The sequence below is a fragment of the Symphalangus syndactylus genome, chromosome 9, assembly GCF_028878055.3.
Source record: "Symphalangus syndactylus isolate Jambi chromosome 9, NHGRI_mSymSyn1-v2.1_pri, whole genome shotgun sequence".
NCBI lineage: Eukaryota > Metazoa > Chordata > Mammalia > Primates > Hylobatidae > Symphalangus > Symphalangus syndactylus.
In genome coordinates this window covers 127,262,844-127,290,214 of record NC_072431.2, presented here as the reverse complement: position 1 = coordinate 127,290,214, position 27,371 = coordinate 127,262,844, and the positions used below count along the sequence as shown (strand labels likewise).

The following is a 27,371-nucleotide window of genomic DNA, read 5'->3' as shown; positions in this document are numbered from 1 at the left end:
TTTTTTAACCCATGCATCTGTTGATGGGCACTTATGTTGATTCCATAACTTAGTTGTTGCGAATAGTACTGCAATAAAGATGAGGGTGTAGCTATCCCTTTGATATATTGATTTCTTTTCCATTGGAGAGATATTTAGTAGTGGAATTACTGGATCAAATGGCAATTCTATTTTTAGTTATTTGAGAAATCTTCATACTATTTTCCATAGTGGATGTACTAGTTTGCCTTCCCACCAACAGTGTATAAGAGTTTCTTTTTCTCCACATTCTCACCAACATCTGCTGTTTTTTGTTTCTGTTTCTGTTTTTGTTTGTCTTTTTTATAATAACCATACTAACTGGGGTAAGATGACATCTTGTTGTGGTTTTGATGTACGTTTCTCTGATGATTAGTGAGGTTGAGCATTTTTACACATATCTATTGGCCGTTTGTGTGTGATTTTTTTGTTTTTTTTTTTTTTGTGAGAAATGCCTACTTATTACCTTTGCTCACTTTTTAGTGAGGCTATTTATTGCTGTGTTTTTTTCTTCCTGTTGTGTTGTTTGAGTTCATTGTATATTCTGTATATTAGTCCCCTGTCAGATGAATAGTTTGCAAATATATTATTACATTAAAGAGGTTGCCTCTTCATTCTGTTGGTTATTTCTTTTGCTGTGCAGAAACTTTTTAGTTTAACAGAGTTCAATTTATCTATTTTTGTTTTTGTTGCTTATGCTTTTGAGGACCCAATCATGGGTTATTTGCCTAGACTAATCTCCAAGAGAGTTTTCTCTAGGTATTTGATATGATTTGTCTCTGCGTCCCCACCCGAATCTCATCTTGAATTGTAATCCCCACATGTCGAGAAAGGGACCTGGTGGAAGGTGATTGGACCATGGAGCAGTTTTCTCCATGCTGTTCTCATGGTAGTGAGTGAGTTCTCATGAGATCTGATGGTTCAAAAGTTTGTCACTTCCTTACTCTTTCTCCTCGTACTGCCATGTAAGAGGATGCTTGCTACTTCTTCACCTTCCACCACGATTGTAAGTTTCCTGAGGCCTCCTCAGCCATATGGAACTGTGAGTAAATTAAAACTCTTTTCTTTATAAATGCCACACTGTCAGGTAGTTCTTTATAGCAATGTGAAAACCGACTAATAACAGTATTATTATAGTATTTTCATAGTTTTAGGTCCTACATTTAAGTCTTTATTCCTTCTTGATTTGACTTTTTTATATGGTGATAAATAGGGATTTAGTTCATTCTTTTATATGTGGCTATCAAAGTTTTCCAGCATCATTTATTGAATAGGGTGTCCTTTCCCCAGTATAAGTTCTTGTTGGCTTTGTCAAGGATCAGTTGGCTGTAAGTATGTGGCTTTACTGCTGGATTTTCTATTCTGTCCCATTGGTCTATGTGTCTATTTTTATATCAATATCATGCTGTTTGGGTTATTATAGTACTGTTACATATTTTGAAGTTAGGTAATGTGATGCCTTAAGCTTTGTTCTTTTGCTCAGGATTGCTTTGGCTATCCAGTATCTTTTTGGATTCCATATGAATTTTAGGATTGTTTTTTCTAATTCTATGAAAAAATTATGGTAATTTGATAGAAATTGCATTGAATCTGTAGATTGCTTTGGGCAATATGATCATTTTAATAATATTGACTCTTCCCATCCATGAGCATAGGATTTTTTTCCATTTGAAGTTTTCTTTGTAGATATCTTCCTTCTCCTTGGTTAAATATATTTCTAGGGTGTTTTTATTTTGGTAGCTATTGTAAGTGGTAAAAACTTTTTATTTATTTCTTTCTTTTTGCTAAGTTATTATTGGTGTATAGAAGAACTACTGATTTTTGGATGTTGATTTTATAACATACTACTTTACTGAATGCATTTATCAAATCTAAGAGATTTTTGGTGAAGTCTAGGTTTTCCTAGATATAAGATTATGTCATAATGAACAGGGGCAGTGTGACTTTCTCATTTTCAACTTGGATGCCTTTTATTTCTTTCTCTTGCCTGATTTATCTTGCTAAAAATTTCAGTGCTGTGTTGAATAAGACTGTTGAAAGTGGACATTCTTATCTTGTTCCAGTTCTTGGAGGAAAGGATTTTAACTTTTTATTATTCAGTATAATGTTAGGTATGGTTGTGTCATATATGGCCTTTATTGGGTTGAAATATGTTTCTTTTTTTTTTTTTTTTTGAGATGGAGTCTTGCTCTGTCACCCAGGCTGGAGTGCAGTGGTGTGATCTTGGCCAACTCTGCCTCCCGTGTTCACGCCATTCTCCTTCCTCAGCCTCCCAAATAGCTGGGACTACAGGCGCCCGCCACCACACCTGGCTAATTTTGTGTATTTTAGGTAGAGATGAGGTTTCACTGTGTTAGCCAGGATGGTTTCAATATCCTGACCTCTTGATCCGTCCATCTCAGCCTCCCAAAGTCCTGGGATTACAGGCATGAGCCACCGCGCCCAGCTGAAATATGTTTCTTTTATGCCTAGTTTGTTGAGACTTTTATCATGAAGAAATGTAGAACTTCATAAAATGCTTTTTCTGTATCTATTGAGATGGTCATATGGTTTTTGCCCTTCATTCTGTTCATGTGATGTCTCACATCTATTAATTTGTGCATGTTGAACCATCCTTGTATCTGTGATATAAATTCCATTTGATCATGCTATACTGTCTTTTTGATGTGCAGTTAAAATTAGTTTTCCAGTATTTGGTTGAGGATTTTTGCATCTACGTTCATTAGGGATATTGGCCTACAGTTTTGTTGTTGTTGTGTCCTTGAATAGTTATGGCATCAGGAAGATACTGGCCTCATAGAATGAGTTAGATAGGATTTTCTTCTCTTCATTTTTTTTTTAAATAGATGTAGAAGTACTAATATTTCTTAGTACATTTGGTAGGATTCGGCTGTGCATCTATCAGGTCCTGGGTTTTTCTTTGTAGGGAGACTTTTTAATATTTAATCACTCTCACCATTCTTTATTGCTCTGTTCAGGTTTTCTATTTATTATTAATTCAGTCTTGGTAGCTTATGTGTTTCCCGAAACTTATCAATTTTTACGGATATTCTAGTTTGTTAGCATATAGTTGTTCTTAATAGTCTCTGATGATCTTTTGTCTTCCTGTAGTACCAGTTGTAATGTATCCTTTTTTATTTCTGATTTTGTTTGTTTGAATCTTCTCTCTTCTTGGTTAGTCTAGCTAGTGACTTAACAATTTTGTTTATCTTTTCAAATAACCAGCTTTATATTTTATTGTACTGTGTATATTCTTAGGTTTTACTACACTTAGTTCTGCTCTGATCTCTCTTATTACCTTTCTCCACAAATCTGGGGTTTAATTTGTTCTTGTTTTCTATTTCCTTGAGTTACAGTGTTAGATTGTTAATTTGTATTTTTTCTGCTCTTTTGATGTAGGCATTTATAGCTGTAAACTTTCCTCTTGGAACCACTTTTGCTGTATCCTATAGCTTTCAGTATATTTTGTTTCAATTTTTCTTTCAAGAATATGTTTTAAAAATGTTTATTTAATTTCTTCATTGACCCAGTGGTCATTCAGCATTTTGTTATTTAATTTTCATGCATTTGTATAGTTTTCAGAGTTCCTCTTGGTGTTCATTTTTAGTCTTATTCCATTGTTGTTTGAGAGGATATTTGATATTATGATTTTAAAAAATTGTTGAGACTTGTGTTGCCTAATATAATAGTCTATCCTGGAGAATGTTGCATGTACCAATGAAAATAAGGTATATTCTGTAGTTGTTGGATGAAATGTTCTGTAAATGTCTATTAATTCCATTTGATCTAACATCCAGTTTAAATCAAATGTTTCTTTGTTGATTTTATGTATATAGTGGGGGACTCATGTAATTAATTACAGTGGAAACTATAATTGTGGATCAACAAAGAAATATGATATGTGGAAGTCTCCCACAATTATATTTCCCACGATAATTACATAAGTCTCCCACTATAATTTTGGGAGACTTCCACACATTATGATTCTTTGGTACAATGTACCTGAGTAGTGTATCACCATAGTGATGTGTGAAACTCTCCCACTATAATTGTATTGCAGGCTGTCTGTCTCTTTTGATCTATAATAGTAATAGTTGCTTAATGAAGCTGAATGGTCCAGTTTGTTGGGTGCATATATATTTGGAATTGTTATATTCTTTTGAGGGATTATTACTTTTGTCATTATGTAATGACCTTCTTTGTCTTACTTTGCTGTTCTTGATTTAAGTCTGTTTTATTCTATATGAGTATAGCTACTCCTTCTCACTTTTACTTTCTGTTTGCATGGAATAAACTTTTCCATCATTTTCCTTTCAGTTTATATGTATCTTCATTTTAAGGTGAGTTTCTTCTCAGCAGCATGTAAAAGGATTACATTTTTAAGTTTATTCAGCCATTCTATATCTTTTAACTGCAGAATATAGTCTGTTTACATTCAAGGTTATTATTGATATGTGAGGGTTTGTCCCTGTCATATTGTTGACTGTCTTCTGGTTGTTGTATACATTCTTTGTTTCTTTTTCTCTTATTGTTTATCATTGTGTTTTGGTAAATTTCTACAGTGGCACTGCTGGAATCTTTTTGTTTCATCCTTTATGTGATTGTCTTACCAAGTGAGATTTATGCTTCCATATGTTTTCATGATGGTAAATATCCACCTTTTGCTTACAGGTTTAAGACTCTCTAAAACATTTCTTGTAGGGCTGACATAGTGGTGAAAAATTCTCTCATTATTCGCTTGTCTAGAAAAGAATATTATTTCTCCTTCATTTATTAAGGTTAATTTTGCTGGATGTATATACTTGCTTGACAGTTTTGTTTTTGTTTTGTTTTTCTTTCAGCACTTTGAATGTATCATTCTATTCTCTTCTGGCTTGTAAGGTTTCTGCTGAGAAATTTGCTGGTAGTTTGATAGGTTTTTCTTCTCAGGTGATTAGGCACTTTTCACTTGCCGTGTTTAGGAATCACTTTTTGTTTTTGACTTTAGACAGTCTGATTATAAAGTTTTGTGGAGGTGACTTTTTTTTTACATTGTATTTGCCTGGGGATCATTAAGCCTTCCGTTTTTAAATATTAAATCTCTTTTTAGATTTGAGATGTTTTCATCTATTATTTTATTAAATAGCTTCCCTAATCCCTTTATTTTCTCTTCATCCTTGGGGATACTGATAATTTTTATATTTGGTCACTTTATGATGTACCAAATTTTACAAAGGCTTTGCTCATGTTTTAATTCTCTTTTTTTTTATTTATGTCTGACTGGATTATTTCAAAAACCTGTCTTCAAGCTCTGAGAGTCTTACTTCTGCTTAATTTACTTGATTGTAGAAGCTTTCAAATGTATTTTGTATTTCTTTCAATAAATTCTTCATCCCAATAATTTCTATTTGATTTTTTTTAATGATCTATTTGGTAAATTTCTCATTTATATCCTTTTTTTATTTTTGTGTTATTTTTTAGCATTCTCTTCTATTTCCTTAGATTTCCTTATAAGTATTATTGTTTTTTATTTGAATAGGGCTATAAGTGGTTTTTGATTACTAGGTGAATTGTACTGTTGTGAAGTCTAGAATTTTAGTGTACTCACCACCTGAGTAGTATACATTGTACCCAATAGGTAGTTCGCATCCCATATGGCTCTTCCACCCCTTCCCGCTTCTGAGTCTTTTGTTTGTTTGTTTGCTTTTGAGACAGGGTGTTGCTCTGTCACCCAGGCTGGAGTGCAGTGGCATGATCTCGGCTCACTGCAACCTCCGCCTCCTGGGTTCAAGTGATTCTCATGCCTCAGCCTCCTGAGTAGCTGGGACTACAGGTATGCACCGCCACGCCCAGCTAAGTTTTGTATTTTTAGTAGAGACGGAATTTCACCATGCTACCCAGGCTGTTCTCAAAATCCTGACCTCAAGTGATACGTCCACCTTAGGCTCCAAAAGTGCTGGACTTACAGATGTGAGCCATCATGGCTTCTTCTGAGTATTTGATGTTCATTTTACCACTCTGTATGTCTTTGTGTACTGATAGCTTAACTCCCACTTACAAGTGAGAACATGTGGTATTTGTTTTTAGATATCTGAGTTATTTCACTTAGAATAATGTTCTCCAGTTCCATACAAGTTGCTGCAAAAATATTGTTTTATACTTTTTTATGGCTGAGTAGTAGTCCATGGTCTATGTGTGTGTGTGTGTAGTAGCAGTAGTAGTAGTATTCCATGGTGTGTGTGTGTGTGTGTGTGTGTGTGTATATATATATATATATATATACACATACACATATATAATCACATTTTCTTCTTCCACTTATCAGGTTGATTCCATATATTTACAATTGTGAGTTGTGACGTGACAAACATATGCATGCAGGTGTCTTTTTCATAGAGTGACTTCTTTTCTTTTCAGTAGATACTCAGTAATGTGATTGCCAGATTGAATGGTAGATTTAGTTTTAGTTCTTTGCAAAATCTCCATACCATTTTTTTTCCATAGAAGTTGTACTAATCTGCATTTCCACCAGAAGCATATAAGCATTCTTTTTTCACCACATCCATGCCAATATCTATCGTTTTTTGACTTTTTAATTATGGTCATTCTGGCTGGGGCAAGGTGATGCCTTGTTGCGGTTTAAATGAGCATTTTTCTGATGACTAGTGATGCTGAACATTTTTTCATATGTTTGTCAGCTGTTTGTATATCTTCTTTGAGAAATATCTATTCATGTTCCTTTCCTGCTTTTTAATAAGATTATTCTTTTCTATTGAGTTTTTTAAGTTTCTTGTAAATTCTAGATATTAGTCCTATACAGGAGCATAATTTGGAAATATTTTTCCCATTCTATAGGTCATATGTTCACTCTTATGATTCTTTTGCAGTGCAGAAACTTTTTAGTTTAATTAAGTCCCGTTCATTTATTTTTGTTTTTGTTTCATTTGTTTTTAGGGGCTTATTCATAAATTCCTTGCCTACACCAATGCCCAGAAGTTTTTTTTTTTTTTCTTATTCTTCTCCTAGAATTTGTATAAGTTCAGGTCTTAAATCTAAGTCATTAATCCATCTTGAGTTAATTTTTGCATATGGTGAGAAATAGGGATCCAGTTTTATTCTTCTACATGTGGCTATCCAGTTTTCCTAGCATCATTTATTAAGTAGGGTGTCCTTTTCCCAATGTGTACTTTTGTATGCTTTGTTAAAGATCAGTTGGTTGTAACTATTGGGCTCTATTTCTGGGTTCTCTATTCTGTTCCATTGGTCATTGTGTCACCTTTTATACCAGCACCATGCTGTTTTGGTTATTGTAGCCTCATAGTATAATGTGAAGTCAGGTAATATGATGCCTACAGATATTCTTTTTGCTTAGGATTGCTTTGGCTATTTGGGCTCTTTCTTGGTTCCATATAAATGTTAGGATTTTTTTTAATTCTATGAAATATGATGCTGGTGTTTTGATATGAATTGCACTGAATCTGTAGATTGCTTTGTGTAGTAAGGTCACTTTAATGACCATTTTGGTTCTTCTGATCCATGAGCATGGGAATATTTTCATTTCTTTGTATTATCTATAATTTCTTTCAGCGGTGTTCTTTAGTTCTCTTTGTAGAGATCTTTCACCTCCTTGGTTAAGTATATTGCTAGGTATTTTATTTTATTTTTTATTTTGTAGCTATTGTGAAAGGAATTGAGCTCTTTTTATATGTATATACTTTAAGTTTTAGGGTACAAGTGCACAACATGCAGTCTAGATACATAGGTATACATGTGCCATGTTGGTTTACTGCACCCATCAACTCGTCATTTACATTAGGTATTTCTCCTAATGCTATCCCTCCCCCAGCCTCCCACCCCGACAGCCCCCATGTGTGATGTTCCCCGCCCTGTGTCCAAGTGTTCTCATTGTTCGGAATTGAGTTCTAGATTAAATTCTCAGCTTGGTCATTGTTGGTGTATAGCAGTGCTACTGATTTGTATGCCTTGATTTCATAATCTTAAAATCGGTATTTATAATTCTTGATTTGAGATACTATTAATTTATTTTTTATTGTGATTTGTTGCTGGAGATCTATTGTTTCTTTGTTTGTGTCATATTTTCTGGCTTTTTCATGTTTCCTGTGTCCTTATGTTGGTATCTGTGCATATGGTGTAACAGTTGCTTCATATAATTTTTTGAAATTGTTTTCACAGGATGGGATATTTTCTTTAAGTTGTATGTATGTTGCTATTTGAGTAGGGTGCTTGGATGTGATTTTGGGTGCCTCAGTAGCATGACCTCTGTATGATTTTTTTCAGCATTACACAGCATCAGTGGTATCTGTGACTTCCTGGGTTATTTAGGGTGCAGTTATTAGTGGAGGCTGTGATGAAGTTCTCCTGGAGACTAATATGCCAGCACGGTCAGTCTTTGGTTCCAGAGGTGGTAGTGATTGGCTATGTATGCCTGCTTTTTGGCCCCAGACTGACTTACACTGGCATGGTGTTAGTAGGTGCTAGAGGGTCGATTCTTGGGCCTTCAGGTAGCTTGTTTGGATGTTCATAGAGGGAGTGGTGGGCTGACTCTGTTGGTGGGTTCTCAGGCTTCTGTGCAGTTTGCGTGATGTGAGTGTTGGCAGTAGTGGTAGTGGAACAACCTACCTGAACCCAGGCAGTCCATACTGATATTGGTGGTTAATGCAACAGTTTGAGCAAGTCATTACCCTGGCTGGCTGGTAGCACATGTGGGTGGCTATCAGCTGTGGTGGTGTCAGTAGGTTGGGTTGGTTTGACTTCAGATCTCAGTAGGAGTGATCGGATGCCAACAGTGGAGAAATGGGCTGGGCAATTCCTAGGCCTCTGATGGCATACTTGAGTCCTGAGGGGATGAAGCTGGACCAGCAGACATGTCCTGAGGTCCCATGTCACTGTTTATGTCCTGAGGTCTGTTCAGGCACTGTTTATGATTTAGGCAGAGACGGTCATCCCCAGGCTGCCTTTGGAATGCTCAGGTATGTGCTGTGGTGGCTATGCTATGGACCTACTACCAGGGAGGGCAGGGCCCCTGTCGGCTGGAGCAGTGTGAGAAAGTAGCTGAGGGAGTGCAGTCTGCTCATTCCTAGGTTTCACAGCAGCCTGTGGCAGGGCACTGGGATTTGTCCAAAGGGTATGTGGGAATGCCTGTTTCCCCTCTCTTCCTTGACCCAGTCGCTGGCAGTGGCAAAAGCCATGTCAGTCTGGCCTTACGGCAGGACATAGACCTCCAGGAGCTAGGCTCTCAGAATGGTGCCAAGCCAAAGCTGCTCCTGGCTCAGATTCCTGTGGGACTCTGTGTGAGTTCCCTTTCTGGGGCAATGTCTCTGTGCAATTTCCAGGCAGCTCCTTATGTTAGTCCCAAGGATCATTGAGTGATTTTAACAGATGATTCTGGATATTTTATTTATCTATTTATATTTGACTAATTTTACGTTGATATTTTTTCATTTTAGAGAATATTTATTAATATATCCAGAGATATTAATTTTCTATAGAAAATTACTACCAGATTTAGATGCATGTCAGCTTAGCACAGTTTGTAATCCTTTCTTTGTGTTTGAATTTGTCTAAAATATGGAAGAGGTAATATTTTTAAATGCAAGGCAGACGGTAGGTCACACAATAAGAAACCGAGAATATTAAAGCAGAAGCAATGAAGAAGTTAATTATTGGCCACTTAAATCCAACAATAAGTTTTTATAATCAGATAGTAACAAAAATATTAAGTATATACAAATGGAAGTTTTGAGATAAATTATAAATTATTAGAAATATTTTAAAAGAAATTATAAGCAGTTGTGTAGAGCAAAGCAATTTGGATATCTAATCAGTAGAGTAAGTAATGGTGGTGCAGAAGGGTAGGAATACATGAATGGTCAAGTCTGAGTAATTTAAAATTTTAATTAGCAATATTCCTGGTATTGACAACGTCTAGTTTGCCCTTGGTGATAAAAATCACCTGCTTGCTTTGCCTCACTTTCTCTGATTGTCAATAGGTAATACCAGTTATGCTTTGAAAATTTATAGAAAAAGCATTTTTCATCATCTAAAAAACTTTTATACGTGTATTGGTGACTACAAACTATGAACAGTTAAAGCTCTAAATTATATAAATCAAGATTTTCCCCATAGAAAATTGATTAAAATTTAATTTATTCAGGCTTTACTAACATCGTGATTGTCCATCTCTTCCTTTCTAATGTGTTTCCTGTAAATAAGCATAATATATAACTTAATTATAAATATGTATATATATGAATTGAGCCAATAGGTAAATGAAGTATATAAGACTGGGCCAATAGGTAAATGAAGTATAGTCACTGGAATATCAATACTGTATTTCTAAATATAAGTTAGCAGATTTTTTTCAGGTCACAGGGCTCAAAATTTGAGAGTACCTTACTATACCCGCCCAACTAGAGATAACCAGTATTTTCACAGCTGTGGTAACTGTTCACTCTTACTTTTACAACCTAGTTATGCATTTGTAAGTATTAATTTTTTTCTTTGTACTTAATAAAAATTGATTTACTCTTTGTGTCATATTTTTTGGTCTTGGCTCTTTTTATTTCCATCTTATGTTTTTATAATTCATTCATGTGTTTATATGCATAAAAAGTAATACGACTAATTAGCTAATATATCTTATTTCTTTGTAGAATAGCTTTGTAAACAAAAACTCAAAACAGGAAGGGTAAAACTGTGGTTGCTCTTGGTAGCTGGATGAGGTGGTGCTGGGTTTTCCCTCTACAGTAATCTTCCAAACCAGAGTATAGTCTACTTCCACATACAAGTTGGCTTACACAGCCTAAATGTCCTTTTTCTCTTTTTGTTATTCTTTGAGGATGAATGCCATATTCTAGGGCTTATACTGCCAACTGGCTTTTTATAACTCACTGGCAAGAATGAACATCATGTACTATAAATCTAGAAATAGACTTTGAAGTCAGTCTCCTCACTCTGGAGGGCAAATATCAAAGCTATTTGGTTGGCAATCCAGAAATATAAAATTCTACCATGGTTACCACATAGGAGTGAATTCTATTCTATTTGATGTCTATTATCTCCTCGTTTGGTCTGGAAGGAAAAGAGGAAGTTCAGCGATAAATATTATTAGTATAAAGTATTTTAAGATTTGTAAAAATTTGAGGTAAAATTTAAAAAAAAAGGATTTCATATCTTCCCTCTCATTTGTCCCTAGGTATTTACGGTATTGATGTAGTAAGTAAGTGACCTACAAGGTTAAAACAAAGGTTTAAAGTTAACAGTTAAGTAAAAAAAGCTTTTTTCTGTCATGAGAAAACCCATACTATTAATATTTCTGGATCAATATTGTAAGCATAATAAATAATATGATATAGTTCATGTATTTAAATTTTCTGATAAGTATGAACATTAGGCATGTGTACATAAGGTATATTTATGTACAGATACAGATACATGTATCTGAATTGAGGAGAGAATATAATTCTAAATTTTCCCTGAATTGTTTTCTGATTTTGCTTTACATCTCTGTATTTCACATTTCAAAAGGAGAAATCCCATTAAATGTAATTCTGGCTACCACAAGTATGTGGTAAGATTTTTTTTTCCTGTTTAGCTTAATGTGTTTAATTAAATAAAACATGAAAAATATCAGCTATCAAAAATGAGGCAAAAACATGCAATTAAAATAACATTGCTCGGCAATATTTATTTTAAAATATGTTGCCTTGAAAAATATTGTTAAGCTTGAGATCAAAAAACACTTCTAAATCTTGAAATACATCTACTCATGTTTAAACTGTATTTTGTATATTTTTTATAATATTTTATTAAGGTATTAGCATTATTATTTCATTTGTCTCTACCTACATATAGAATACAAATAAAGTTATCAAGGTGTTATTAATTTATCATTTACAAAGGGCTTTCTTACATACATATTTCTCCTTTTATTTCAAACAGCTTACCATTCTCCCTTTACCACTCTTTCTAGTCAACTTTTCTCTTTTATCCTGAAAGACTTACCATTCTCCTATTACCACTCTTTCTAGTCAACTTTACAGTTTGTCGAGGATCAAATGAGATTTTTTTCATTTGATCTAGGGTGTTCATAAATGATTGAAACCTCCAAGGAAGTGGCATATAGCTTTCTCAGCTGTGTCTGCAGTGAGTGTATGAAAATATCATTCTGTTCTCATTGTTATTGATGTGATCATTCTTGCCAATCAGGAGAGAATTATTAGATTCATAATGATCCTAATCTTCTGAGCCTTCAAGAGACTTTAAAAATCTTTATTTATTCTCTTCTTATTCACTGTGACATTTCCTCACTGGTTTAGTTATCATTTTTAAAAAAAGTGCAATAAAGTTCTAAACAGAGTCTTTTCCAAGCCTCCATTTTCTTAAGAAAAAGAAACACATTTCAGCCTAAAACCCAGAAATTTCCAACAAAAACTCATACCCTGGCTTGAGCTTTAACTAGAGGAAATAGCCTCCTTAGAGAAAATTGAAAGTTTAAGCACATTCAGATAGGATTAATAAAAAGTTGCATTAAGTGCTACAGCTAGTTATAATTTTCACATAAACTACTTTCATTTGATTATCATCTTGATTTCATATAAAATGAACACATTATCATTGTCACCATGTATTAAATGATTATACGAGGCCCTCAGTTTCTGTAGTTTGCACAAAGACAGTGACTGGTGAAAATGAAACTCCAAAGGCATATAAACAGAGCAAAAGACAGAGGGAATATTTGAGATTCTAAGGTTGTCTTCCTACCAATGGAAGAACCATATGTTAGAGGAGTCAGGAATCTCATATTGAAATAGCAGAAGCCACAGATGTTTTAACTCAATCAAGCAAATGCCTGTATGTCTGTTGCAATGGAATATAAGGAAATTTACCTTTATATGCATACTTTGCTTCCTTGAAGTAACAATGTGTGTTGGTTGCTACAGCTGATACAAAAAAAGCTTGCCAGAAGATCCAGGAGTTTTCAGAGCTTTAATATTTATTTTAAAAGAAAAATGTACAATAATAGAGAGCACATAGTGGCTTGTTGGCATAAAAAAGTCACAGCACAGTACCATCTATCTTGTGGTCACTAACGTCAGGAATAGGACACCTCCTTAGAACTAAATCTAAATCAATGGCTCTGGCTTAGAATAGTAAAGGAACAATCTAAGAGGTGAGAGTCACAAAAGAAAATATCTTGATATTACAGAACTGAAGAATTCCAGATTTATCCACAACAACTAATAATGTCTGGAAAACTCTTAGGCTAGCAAATGAAGAAGAAAAAAATCAAGCTGGCCACAGATGTCCGGAATATGCACCTTCATTTATTGTGCAGTCACATAAGAGAAATGATCTCTCCAGAAGGTACAATATGAATGATTAAAGCTCTCTTTAATGCTCCAAACTACTTCCAGAGTTCAGTGGGAACTGTGTTCTGTACTTCTGAATAAAAATTGAGTAAATATAAGTGCATCATTTTTTCCTGTTAGACCACATCCTTAATTTTTTTCTATATTTTTATCAAATATAGGATCACTATTTTCTTTTTTTCTCCCAAATATTATGGATACTATATATAATTTAAGACAACAAGAGTACCCAAGTTTTATTATTGTATAAAATAATTTCACCTACTCTAAATATAGGATGAATTGTCTTTCATCTCTTTAGAGAAAGGTAAAAAAAATTTTTGTTGATTTAAATATACATTTAGCCAAGTGAATTCTATTGGCTTTTTCTGTGTTGGCATCAAAGTGAAGAAGAAATTGTTGGGAATGGATGGACTTTAAAGCACATCTTTGAAAGTAAGAGAATTAATCTCTTTCCTAGCTGATGGAGAACAGAAAAATAAAAAATGGTGCATCCAGATAATTGGAAGTAATATGGAAGCTGATTGTGGAAGGTTTCAGAAAATAGAAAAAGCCAGTGGATATTTGGGGTTATAGTCTTATCATGAAACCAAATAATGATATCTGGGGATGATGGCAAGGATTAAAAAAAAGAAAAGAATTTGATTATGAATATAAAAATATGCTATCCCAGTTATGTAGTTTTTCTCAATGATAGCAAGTTTCTTTACTTGAATATTATTTGCATGGCAAAGCCATAATTCAGAATAGATACTCAATAAATAAGTTTGGGGAGAAAAAAGGAGGAAAATCAAGAAAGTGAAAGTGAGCGAGACAGAAAAGAAATAAAACCCCTTAACTGCTGAGCATCCCAAAATTTTTTTGTGTTTTCTTGACCCAGAATTATTCTTGATACCTTTCTGTTATTTCTCCTCACCATATCTTTCCTTGAGTAATACAGAAACAATTTTGCATTCTATCCCCATCTTCCTCCACTTACATATTTCCCTCTTTTTGCAAAACACTGCAAGTTGGAAAATTTAGTACAGAATATACTCTTGTCTATGCTTGACCAGTTTTAAGGCAGCAGCTACTGATAGACTTGATGACATTCCCTCTGCAGATGGAAAGGTAACAGACAAATTACCAGATCATTTAATCAGACCGTACAATAGGTAAAGGCAATGTTTTGTTTGTTTGTTAATGGAAGCACTGAACTAAGAAAAGATATGAACTGATTCTTACAGATACTTTTTTTTCCGTGAAGTCACCAAATTATAAAACCTAGTCAAAAGAGAACCAACATCTTTTATGTGAGAAAAATTCTAGGACAAAATCTGACTGCATGCATTCCCCAGTGAATGAATCCAGTGAGTGCTGGAACAACCGCTCACCATGCTGGCATCCTTTCCATAAGTAATTTATTTACTTTGAGGGTTGATTACTAAAATTATTGTTTTATAGTGTTTTTTTCATATTTTTTGTTTTCATATTTTAAAAGTATTTTTAAGAAGCTAAAACTTACCTTTCCCTCTAAATCTCTTTATGCTAAAAGAACAAAACTGGAGGAATCACATTACCTGAATTCAGATTATACTACAGGCCTATAGTAATGAAAACAGCATGGCACTGGCATAAAAACAGACACATAGATCGATGAAACAGAATACAGAACCCAGAAACAAATCTTTCTACCTACAGTGAACTCATTTTCGACAAAGGTGCCAAGAACATACAAAAGGAAAAAGACAGTCTCTTCAAGAAATGGTGCTGGGAAAACTGGATATCTATAAGGAGAAGAATGAAACTAGAGCCCTATCTCTCACCATAGACAAAAATAAAATCAAAATGGATTAAAGACTTAAATCTAGAAAATTAAACCATGAAACTACTACAGGACATTGGCCTGGGCAAAAATTTCTTGAGTAATTCCCACAAATACAGGCAACCAAAGCAAAAATAGACAAATGGAATCTCATCGAGTTAAAAAGCTTCTGCACCGCAAAAGAAACCATCACCAAAGTGAAATACAGCCCACAGAATGGAAGAGAATATTTGCAAGCTACCCATCTGACAAGAGATTAATAACCAGAATGTCTCTATAGGAAAAATCTAATAATGTGATCCAAAATGGGCAAAATATATGAATAGACATTGCTGAAAAGAATACCTGAAAATGGAAAACAGGCATATGAAAAGATACTCAACATCACTAATCATCAGATAAATGCAAATTAAAACTACAATGAGAGGTCAGGTGCAGTGGCTCACACCTGTAATCCCAGCATTTTGGGAGGCCAAGGCGAGTGGATCACCTGAGGTCAGTTCAAGAACAGTCTGACCAACATGGTGAAACCCCGTTTCTACTAAAAATACAAAATTAGCCGAGTGTGGTGTTGGGAGCCTGTAATTCCAGCTACTTGGGAGGCTGAGGCAGGAGAATTGCTTGAACCCTGGAGGCAGAGGTTTCAGTGAGCCGAGATCGTGCCATTGCACTCCAGCCTGGCCAACAAGAGCAAAACTCCGCCCGAAAAAAAAAAAAAAAATTCCTTAGATATATGAAAATGATAAGTTGTATTACAACATTTTTAATACTGTATTACCTTTGCATTTCTAGATAATCTTATCTGTTTATATTATTCTTATATTATTCTTTTAATCTGTGCGATATGGTTTGGCTATGTCACCACCCAAATCTCATTTTGAATTGTAGCTCCCCTAATTCCCATGTGTCCTGGGAGGGAACGGGTGGGAGGCAATTGAATCATGAGGGCAAGTCTTTTCCATGCTGTGCTCATGATAGTGAATAAGTCTCATGTGATCTGATGGTTTTATAAAGGGGAGTTTCCCTACACAGTCTCTTGCCTGCTGCTGTGTAAGATAGGACTTAGCTCCTCATTTGCCTTCTGCCATAATTGTGAGGCCTCTTCAGCCATGTAGAACTGTAGTCAAACCTCTTTCCTTTATAAATTACTCAGTCTTGGCTATGTCTTTATTAGCAGCATGAGAATAGACTAATATAGAAAATTGGTACCAGTATAGCAGGATGCTGCTGTAAAGGTACCCAAAAATGTGGAAGCAATTGGGTTAATAGGCAAGTTTAGAACAGTTTGGAGGGCTCAGAAGACAGGAAGATGTGAGAAAGTTTAGAACTTCCTAAAGACTTGTTGAATGGCTTTGACCAAAATGCTGATAATGATATGGACAATAAGGTCCAGGCTGAGGTAATATCAGATGGAGATGAAGAACTTGTTGGGAACTGGAGTAAACATCACTCTTGCTGTGCAAAGATATTGGTGGCATTTTGCCTCTGCCCTAGAGATCTGTGGCTCTTCGAATTTGAAAGAGAAGATAGGGTATCTGGGGAAAGGAATTTCTAAGCGATGAAGCATTCAAGAGGAAGCAGATCATAACAGTTTGAAATATTTGCAGCCTGATGATGCAATAGAAAAGAAAAATCCATTTTCTCGGGAGAATTTCAGCCTCTGCTGACATTTGTATAAGTAACAAGGAGCGGAATGTTAATCACCAGGAAAATGGGGAAAATGTCTCCAGGGTATGTCAGAGACCTTGGAGGCAGGCCCTCCCACCACAGACCTGGAGCCCGAGGAGGAAAAAATTGTTTCATGGGCCAAGCCCAGGCCCAGGGCCTCCCTGCTGTGTGCAGTTTAGGGACTTGTTGCCCTGCGTCCCAGTCACGCCAGTCATGGCTAAAAGGGGCCAAGGTACAGCTCAAGCTGTGGCTTCAGAAGGTACAAGCCCCAAGCCTTGGCAGCTTCCACATGGTGTTGAGACTATAGGTGCACAGAAGTCAAGAATTGAGTTTTGGAAACCTCCGCTTAGATTTCAGAAAATGTATGGAAACACCTGTATCTTCAAGAAGAAGTTTGCTGCAGAAGCAGAACGCTCATGGAGGACCTCTGCTAGGACAGTGTAGAAGGGAAATGTGGGATTGGAGCCCCAAACAGAGTCCCCACTGGGGCACTGTCTAGTGAGCCATCATCCTCTAAGCCCCAGAATTTTTAGATCCACTGACCACTTGCACCATGTACCTGGAAAAGCCACAGACACTCAATGCCAGCATATGAAAGCAGCTGGGAGGGGTTCTGTACCCTGCAAAGCCATAGGTGCACAGCTTCCCAAAGCTGTGGGAGCCCATGTCTTGCATCAGTGTGACCTGGATGTGAGACAAGGAGTCAAAAGAGATCATTTTGGAACTTTAATGACTGCCCTATTGGACTTCAGACTTGCATGGGGACTTTAGCCGTTTTGTTTTGGACAATTTCTCTCGTTTGGAACGGGTGTCTTTACCCAATGCCTGTATGCTGATTATATCTAAGAAGTAACTAACTTGCTTTTTATTTTACAGGCTCATAGGCAGAAGGGAATTGCCTTGTTTCAGATGAGACTTTGAACTGTGGGCTTTTGAGTTAATGCTGAAATGAGTTAAGACTTCAGGGACTGTTGGGAAGGCATGATTGGTTTTGAAATGTGAGGACATGAGATTTGGGAGGGACCGGGGGTGGAATTATATGGTTTGGCTGTGTTGCCACCTAAATCTCATCTTGAATTCTAGTTCCCATAATTTTCACGTCAGGGAGGGACCCCATGGGAGGTAATTGAATCATGGCAGCTGCTATTTCCCATGCTATTCTTGTAATAGTGAATAAGTCCATGAGATCTGATGGTTTTATAGAGGAGTTCCCCTCCACAGGCTCTCTTGCCTGCTGCCATGTAAGACGTGACTTTGCTCCTTATTCGCCTTCTGCCGTGACTGTGAGGCTTCCCCAGCCATATGAAACTGTGAGTCAGTTAAACCTCTTCCCTTTATAAATTACCTAGTCTTGGGTATGTCTTTATTAGCAGCATGAGGACAGAATAATACACTGCTTCTAGAAGTTGTTTTATAATATTTAATGTTTTTGCTTTAATAGTTACAAGAACACTAATTTTTATTTTTATAAAAACCACATCATGTTTTGTATTGATTTTATACTCACATAATAGAAAGAATTAGGATTTTTTGTAATACTCTGAACAAATTTAAAAACCATTGGAATTATATGGTCCTGGATGCTAGCAAAATTTCTCCATAAAATTATCCAGGTCATTTGCTTCAGTTAAGGTAAAGGAATTGTTCTAGAACATTCTTTCTTTGAAGTTAGTTTGCATGTTCTATTTCATCTGGTGTCAGTTTTGATAAATGTTTCTAAATGACTAAACCTTTTAAAACATTTTAATGAGAATTTCAAATTTATTAGAATAGAGATGATTAAGAAAGGTCTTAATTAAGTTATTCTTTTAATTTACTAGTCTATGTTTAATTTTTTTACTATCCTGGAACCATTTTCCTATTTTTTCCTTTTCAATGTGTAGCTTCTGTCTTCTACTTCAGAAAAGTTGCACTTAATCATATTATTAAATTTTGCTTTATTTGACTGTCATGTTTTTCTCTGAGGAGATCAAGTATGCCTGTATTGGATGTTGTGTTTGCTGTAGTATGCTGTCTCCAAGGAAAGTTGAAGGTTGATATCTCTTAGAAGTCAGTCCTCTCTGGAACTTGCATCAGCTGGAGAGAGTTCCTTTATCCAAGGTTCATACCCCCATCCAAATGTAGCCCACCTTTAATTATAAGTGAAAGCAGATGCATAAAGATCTGGTAACTGACTCAGTATTGTTGATAACTATGAGTGGCCATCCTAGCTTCAGAGTGCTATACTAGTTCCTCTGAAGCATTCTTATGATTGCACCACAAGACAAACGCTCCCTTTGCTCAATCCCATTTCTTTTTCTTCTCTTTATGAATAGATATCCTGAAAGCACTCTCTAATAAATGTCCTACCTTCTAATCTTCATGAAGGGCCCCACTTATTAGTGTCTGAATAAGCAGACACTAAACTGGATAAAGTGATGGATTAGTTATCAACTGCTCTATAACAAATTACTCCAAAAGTTGGCAGCTTATACCATATTTATTATATCACACATTTTCTGAACATCAGGAATCCAGAAGCATTTTAGCTGTGTGGTTTTGGATTAGGGTCCCTCATAACATTGCTGTCAAGCTGTTGGGCAGGACGATTGAGTCTGACAGGTCCATTCCCAAGTTTTCTCATTTGGTTGTCAGCAGGCCTTATTCCTTATTATCATGAAGAACCCTCAGTTCCTTTCCACATGGGTCTCGCCACAGAACTGTCTCATGAAACAGGATCTGGCTTACCTCACAGCATGATACAAGAAAAGAGAGACAGCAAGAACATGAGACAGAGTAACCTAGTCTCATCAGTGACATAATTACCATTTCTTCCTTATGCTTAGAAAGTTGTCTTGGTACAGTATAGGAGGGGACTATGCAAAGGTATACATAAGAGGATGCAGGGATTGTTTGGGGTCATCTTAGAGGCTAGTTACAACAATTACTCACCACAAGACTGGTAGATTAGTTCGATGTTGTTGCACAACAACTTACTCCAGAATTCGGGGACTTAAAACAACATTTATTATTTCACAGTCTCTGTGGGTCAAGAATTTGGGCAACAGCTTAGGCTTACAAGGCTGTACTCCTCTTGAAGCTCAGCTGAAAAAGATTTGCTTTCTAGCTCACCCACGTGGTTGTTGGCAAGATTTAGTTGCTCGTGGCTGTTGGACTAAGGTTTCAGCTCCTCATAAGCTGTTGGCTGGAATCCTTCCTCACTTCTATGCCATGCGGGCCTCTTCATAAAATATCTCATGGCAAGCAGCTGGCATGAGAGCAAACATGAGAGAAGGCAAGAGAGCCTGCAAACAAGAAAACAGTCTTCTGTAACTGATTCATGAAAGTCACATCCATCATCTTACCATATCTTGTTAGAATCAATTCAATAGGTTTACCTCACACACAGAGGGAGGGCATTATACAATTACATGCATACAAAAAGATGAGGACATATAGGGTTAGGAGCCCTCGTACTCCAATATGACCTCATCATAACTTAATGACATCTAAAAGTACCCTGTTTCCAAATAAGGTCACATTCTGAGTTACTAGACATTAGGATTTCAACATATGGATTTTTTTTTTCTTTTTCTTTTTTTTTTTCTTCCCCTGAGATAGAGTCTTGCTCTGTCACCCAGGCTGGAGTACAATGGCACAATCTTGGTTCACTGCAAACTCCACCTCCCAGGTTCAAGTGATTCTCCTGCTTCAGCCTCCCGAGTAGCTGGGATTACAAGCACCCGCCACCACGCCCAGCTAATTTTTGTATTTTTGGTAGAGAGGGGGTTTCACCAGGTTGGTCAGGATGGTCTCAAACTCCTGACCTCAGGTGATCCATCCGCCTCGGCCTCCCAAAGTGCTGGGATTACAGACATGAGCCACCATATGCCCGGCCTAACATCTGGATTTTAAAGGAGATAAAATTCAACCTTTAACACTGAGATAAAGACCTGATACAACTTTAAAAACAGTCATTAACGCAAAGGAAAAATGATAGATTAAAACATATGATCTAAAGGAATAAAGTTCTGACTCTACTATTTGCCATGTCTAGCCTCACAACCTTAGAAAAGTCCTAGAAGCAAGAGTAGTTTTATAGGCATAGTTGTATGTACCTTTTTGTGAACTCTGGGCTATAAAACACATCAATCATGGGGCAGTTAATCAAACTGCAGGATTCAACAAGGCACTCATGAAATGCTTTTCAACTCTGGCTCTTGTATGAGGTAATTCAGTTTTTGAAAATTATCTTTTCACATAAACTAGACAAAACAATATCACTTTTTTACAGTGAGATAGACTTATGATTGTGATACAGAAAGACATTCCACATTGGCAAATAGAACTTCTGACTCTAATAGCTAAAAGACCTAATGAATACTTACAGATTGTTTCTAAAAAACACAGGAAAAATTATAAATTCCTTTCATCTTCTTTTTCTTAAAACTTTCATTAGCCAGGTAGCGTGATGCCTCCAGCTTTGTTCTTTTGGCTTAGAATTGACTTGGCGATGCGGGCTCTTTTTTGGTTCCATATGAACTTTAAAGTAGTTTTTTCCAATTCTGTGAAGAAAGTCATTGGTAGCTTGATGGGGATGGCATTGAATCTATAAATTACCTTGGGCAGTATGGCCATTTTCACGATATTGATTCTTCCAACCCATGAGCATGGAATGTTCTTCCATTTGTTTGTATCCTCTTTTATTTCATTGAGCAGTGGTTTGTAGTTCTCCTTGAAGAGGTCCTTCACATCCCTTGTAAGTTGGATTCCTAGGTATTTTATTCTCTTTGAAGCAATTGTGAATGTGAGTTCACTCATGATTTGGCTCTCTGTTTGTCTGTGATTGGTGTACAAGAATGCTTGTGATTTTTGTACATTGATTTTATATCCTGAGACTTTGCTGAAGTTGCTAATCAGCTTAAGGAGATTTTGGGCTGAGACAGTGGGGATACCATCTCACACCAGTTAGAATGGCCATCATTAAAAAGCCAGGAAACAACAGGTGCTGGAGAGGATGTAGAGAAATAGGAACACTTTTACACTGTTGGTGGGACTATAAACTAGTTCAACCATTGTGGAAGTCAGTGTGGCGATTCCTCAGGGATCTAGAACTAGAAATACCATTTGACCCAGCCATCCCATTACTGGGTATATACCCAAAGGACTATAAATCATGCTGCTATAAAGACACATGCACATGTATGTTTATTGCGGCACTATTCACAATAGCAAAGAGTTGGAACCAACCCAAATGTCCAACGATAGACTGGATTAAGAAAATGTGGCACATATACACCATGGAATACTATGCAGCCATAAAAAAATGATGAGTTCCTGTCCTTTGTAGGGACATGGATGAAGCTGGAAACCATCATTCTCAGTAAACTATTGCAAGGACAAAAAACCAAACACCGCATGTTCTAACTCATAGGTGGGAACTGAACAATGAGAACTCGTGGACACAGGAAGGGGAACATCACACGCCGGGGACTGTTGTGGGGTAGGGGGAGGGGGGAGGGACAGCATTAGGAGATATACCTAATGCTAAATGACGAGTTAATGGGTGCAGCAAACCAACATGGCACATGGATACATATGTAACAAACCTGCACATTGTGCACATGTACCCTAAAACCTAAAGTATAATAATAAAAAAAAAAACTTTCATTAGCCATTTGCTTGAACCAATTGATGAAAAGCCTACAGTTTGACCCACCTTTCCCGCTGACTTAATTAAACCAACTAATTATTTGAATGTCCAGAAATCATGCAAACCCTAACACATATAGATTTTTTAAAGGTAAAGCCTGCTTAGAAATCCTATGTAATAAAGAAATCCATCCCCTTACCTGTACACCTGCTCCATGTAAATTATATAAAGAATAAAGTCAGGGATTAACTAATAGATCTATGAGTTTTGAGTGTGTAACAGATGAATTAAAGTGTTCGTTTTCAATGTAGATGATAGCCTGAGAATGTTGATAACGCTTTGTGTTAAAAGGGCTAGTAAATTAAATATTATTGTGATAGAAAAGTATTAGAGAATTCAATTCAGTCTTCAGTCAATTTTAATTAATACAGGGCTCTTTTTCCCTGCCACCTATTTAATTTCTTAAAACTTATACTCACACTTTAATATATCATAAGGCATAAACTGCTATTGGCCTTCCTCACTTCTCATTACACATTTTTTTTATTTTAATTTACTTCATTAAACGTATTTTCTAGAACGTGATCTCTAACTTAATGGTAAAATGAGGTCAAACCTCCTTGCTCATTTTTATGTAGGCTCAAACAAACTGTCGTTTAAAGTAAGTGCTCCCCAAACTACATTCCATAAACACCTGGGGTACTAATGAGCCTATAACCTCTGCCGTTTTCCTTTCCCTTGACACTATAATTATAGAGGGATTCTACCACATTAAGAGTTATAGCTCCGATATTTAAAGAGACTATCTTAGTTTTTACAGATTTTTCTTTAATCTTTAAAATATCCCTATCTGGCTCTTTAAAGCAACAACAACTTAAATGTTAGGTGTCTTTAAATAAACAAGCAAATAATAAGAGAAATAGTTGGTTCGTGTAAATGAAAAGTCCAGAGGAAGGTATGATTTCAGACAAGCTCAGGCTTTAAAGTATAATTTCTGTCTTTCCCTCCCTTCTATACATTTTCCTGTGTGGTTTTCCTTAACACACTGGTTCTACTCAGCTTAATAAACATCATTCTGGCCTTTCTAGACTTTAGGCAACTCATCTTCATCCACAGAATCTGAGAAACTAGCAAACATCTATCTACAACTTCCAATAAAAGGAAGAGAAACATCTTTGCCGATGCCACAGACATTATCTCTTCAGGTCTCATTGGCTCAGATACAATCATGTGCCTTCTAGAGGTCATCTTATTCAAATAGTGTATCTGAGTATAGAGGAAGGGCTCTCAAAGGAAATCTGATAGCATCAGAAGGAGGAAATGGATGCTGGGTAAGCAAACAATAAATGCCTTCCAGAAGTAGGTATCCTAATCTCCAGTTAGTGGATGAAAAAACCAGATGTAGAGAGATTAAGCTATGCTTGTATCAAGATACAGTTACTAGTAGGTGAAAATATACTAAAATAATAGGTTGTCAGCACCAGAAAAGATCTTCAACCACAAAACCATGTTCTACCAAAGAGGTTTAGAAAGTTTAAACCTTACCTCGTCAGCTGGTATAATCTTAAATCAACTTCAGTATGCCTATTTTTATTTCAAAAAAGTCTACATATAAGACAAATAATTTACTTACATATTTTTATACTCACTGTACAATTCATTATTGACTATCATACATTGCAAATAGTAGCCAAAATAAAGTATTTATTCCCCAGATTACACAAAAACAACACAACAATCATCATCAGACATCATGAGCAAGACACTAGCTTCTGGTTGTATTCAATATACATAGAATGTGCAATTAATTATCAAGATTTCAATTTGATAATACAGTAGTGGAGTTCTACAAAGCTTCTCTACTGAAATGTAGATGGATACATGAAAATAATGCAAAGAAAATATGTACTTTATACATTTCCCAACTTGCATCATCTGCTCCCTCCTTAAGTCATCCAGCTCCAAGAGATTCTATTAAAAGCTTCTACTGTAAGCACCATTTTTAATCTCTTCAAAACTTAAAAATACTAAATGCCACATTGCCGCTGGAAACCTCCTGAAATTCCAATGCACTGAGAAAGAAGTCTGTTAGAAGTGCAAATGAGAAGTTTACTTTGTGGAAAACATTCAAACTGTTTAAGAAACAGGAAATTGAAAGTTTACTTTTTAAAAAATATCAATTAATCACAACCCTTCTCCCCTTGGTGTTCTGAAGCAATTGAGAAGTTGACACAGAGCCACATAGGAAGAAAAATAGCTACCTAATTAATAGTAACCAGATTGCAGACTGCAGTTGAAAACCCCAGGACTGTGATGATGAGACTTCCTGTTCCTATCTCCTTCCTTAACAATTGAAAACCTAGAACTACAGACTGGGGTCAACTAGACTTGCCCAACCAGTTGAAGATGGAGAAGCTTGAAGTTTCTCACCCAGGAGAAGCAAGTGCTAACTCATTTGCATAAAACATGGAAGAAACCGAGGAACCTCTCATTTCTTTTATCAACACATATCAGGAAACACAAGTAAAAGAGAAAAGAATAAACGAGCCGTGACTTTCACCCAGATCCCATGAATCAACAAGGGAGAAAAGCAAAACTTTTCCTTTAATATGTTTTCTTCCTGGAAAGTAGAGAAAAATATTCTTCCCTCTTTGAAAACTAAAACCCGTGTCCTCCAAAATTGGTACCTGTTGTATGCAGATCAGTAAGATATTTTTTTCTTTTTGAGAAAAGCTTCCTATGTAGCTCTTCTTTTCGGAGGGAATGGAGTGTGATGGCTAAGAGACTAGCCGTAAAGTCGAACTTCTCATGTCTCTGTTCTGTTTCAGGCACTGATCAGCTGTGTCACATTGAGCAAGTAACTTATGTGATCCTTAGTTTTCTCATACGAAAAATGTGCATAATCATCATATCTACCTCTGAGGGTGGCTAAAGCTTTAAATGAGATCATCCATGTAAGGCAGGACATAGGACAGTACCTCTGCCTTCCTCATTTCATCAAAGGAAAATTGCACTAGACACTTTTTAGAAATGGCAAGAAAGGGCCTGGTGCAGTGGCTCACTCCTGTAATCCCAGCACTTTGGGAGGCTGAAGCAGGTGGATCACGAGAGCTTACAGAGTAAGCTCTACAGAACTATTAGCTGTTTTTTATTACTATTTCTACTTCTATGGGCTGTGTCCAAGAAAATCAAGTCATGACATTAGTCAGGAGATACTGTTGTTCAAAGAGGTTATTGCAGGAGGGGGAAAGAGACTATTGGAATAGCAAGAAATCTATGATCCATGTCTGCAAGTATCTCCAAATCAAAGAGAAAAAAATTATTTCAGAAGGTAAAGGAGGGGAGGAGAAATAGCAGAATATTCGAAGAGGAAGCTGAGCAAGCAAGAGGGAATGGCCAATGCAGTTTGACAAGAAAAGAGTCTCACTGTGTGGTTAGGTGATTCCCAGGAGAAGCTGATGAGAGGGCACATTCTAGTTTTTTGTGCTTGGTTCAGGCTTGGAAGAAGTGTAGTTCAGGGGCCTGTAGGAAAGAGAAGTCGGTTGAAAGTTCAGTCAGGACAAAACACAGGGTAAGAAATGAGCAACTGTGAACACTTGGTCATCTCTAAGTCATCCCGTTCCAAGTTATTCTCTTCTATCTTCACATCCTCAGACTCTGTTGTTCTTCAGCTTGAGTATCTCCTTGTACTGCAGAGGCTTTGTGTTCAATTCTGGGAGTGTAGTCCTGGGTCCTAATTATACACTGCTTCCCTCCATGACTGTAGCAGCTGTGCCGAAAACATTCTCCACTGGGTTTTCCACTGGAGCAGAAGGAACACCACCTACATATGCTATGAAAGTCATTGTTTTACCACTCCACTGAAACCATTTCTGTACTTGTTGGAAACTTGTGAATTTCCCTAAAGTGTTTCTATTTCCATTTTTGCTTTGTGAGAAATAAAGGAAGTAAGCCTGTTCTACCCCAATTGAGCATTGCACCCAGGATCTTCTCAATTTTCTCCAAGTAGTTCCCTAGTATTACATCTTTACTTCTAATTTGGGATCCTCCTGCATATTTCATAGAAAGGGGAGAAAAAATAGCTTAGTAGAATACACATGTGCACAGCACAGCTCCCTCTTCTCCGTATGCTAATGCTGGAATCTCTTACCTTAGCCAGAAACATCAGGGGTTTTATGAGAGACTGAATATACAAACAGACAATGGCCGGACTATAAATGACAGCATAACTCTGACCCAAAACTTTGCAGCAACCAGTCCAGAAAGCCAAACCAACTTCTATAGCAACAGACCCAAAATTAAGGATTTGGTCAATGACTGTATGCTTCCGTAAGTTTTGCCCCCACTCCCAATTCAGAACAAACCAGAGCAAGCCAAGTATGCTTTCCAACCAATGACATAGAATGCTTCATTTCTAGTTAGCCTGCCTCTGGCTTCCTCATTTCATCAAAGAAAAATTGCACTGGACACTTTTTAGAAATGGCAGAAAAGGGCCTGGTGTGTTGGCTTACTCCTGTAGTCTCAGTACTTTGGGAGGCCAAGGCAGGTGGATCACGAGGTCAAAAGATGGAGACCATACTGCCCAACATGGTGAAACCCCATCTCTACTAAAAATACAAAAAGTGGCCAGGCGCGGTGGCTCACACCTGTAATCCCAGCACTTTGGGAGGCTGAGGCAGGTAGATCTTGAGGTCAGGAGTTCGAGACCATCGTGGCCAACATAGTGAAACCCCATCTCTACTGAAATACAAAAAAAAAATCAGCCGGGCGTGGTGATGCATGCCTGTGTTCCCAGCTACTCGGGAGGCTGAGGGAGGGGAATTGCTTGAACCCGGGAGGCGGAGGTTGCAGTGAGCCAAGAGTGAGCCGTGATCGCACC

At 36.6% G+C, this 27,371-nt stretch overlaps 1 protein-coding gene across 2 annotated transcripts in view; it reads left to right on the top strand.

Moving 5' to 3' along the window:
* Positions 1-951: 951 nt before the first annotated feature.
* The window catches only part of TYRP1 (tyrosinase related protein 1), a 268,825-nt gene continuing 242,405 nt past the window's right edge, over positions 952-27,371 (top strand). The window contains exon 1 of one of the 2 annotated variants that reach the window (XM_063609865.1): positions 952-1,060. The gene's annotated coding sequence lies outside the window, so the exon portion shown is untranslated. The remainder of the gene's footprint in view (positions 1,061-27,371) is intronic. The other variant, XM_055294556.2, reaches the window with a different exon arrangement.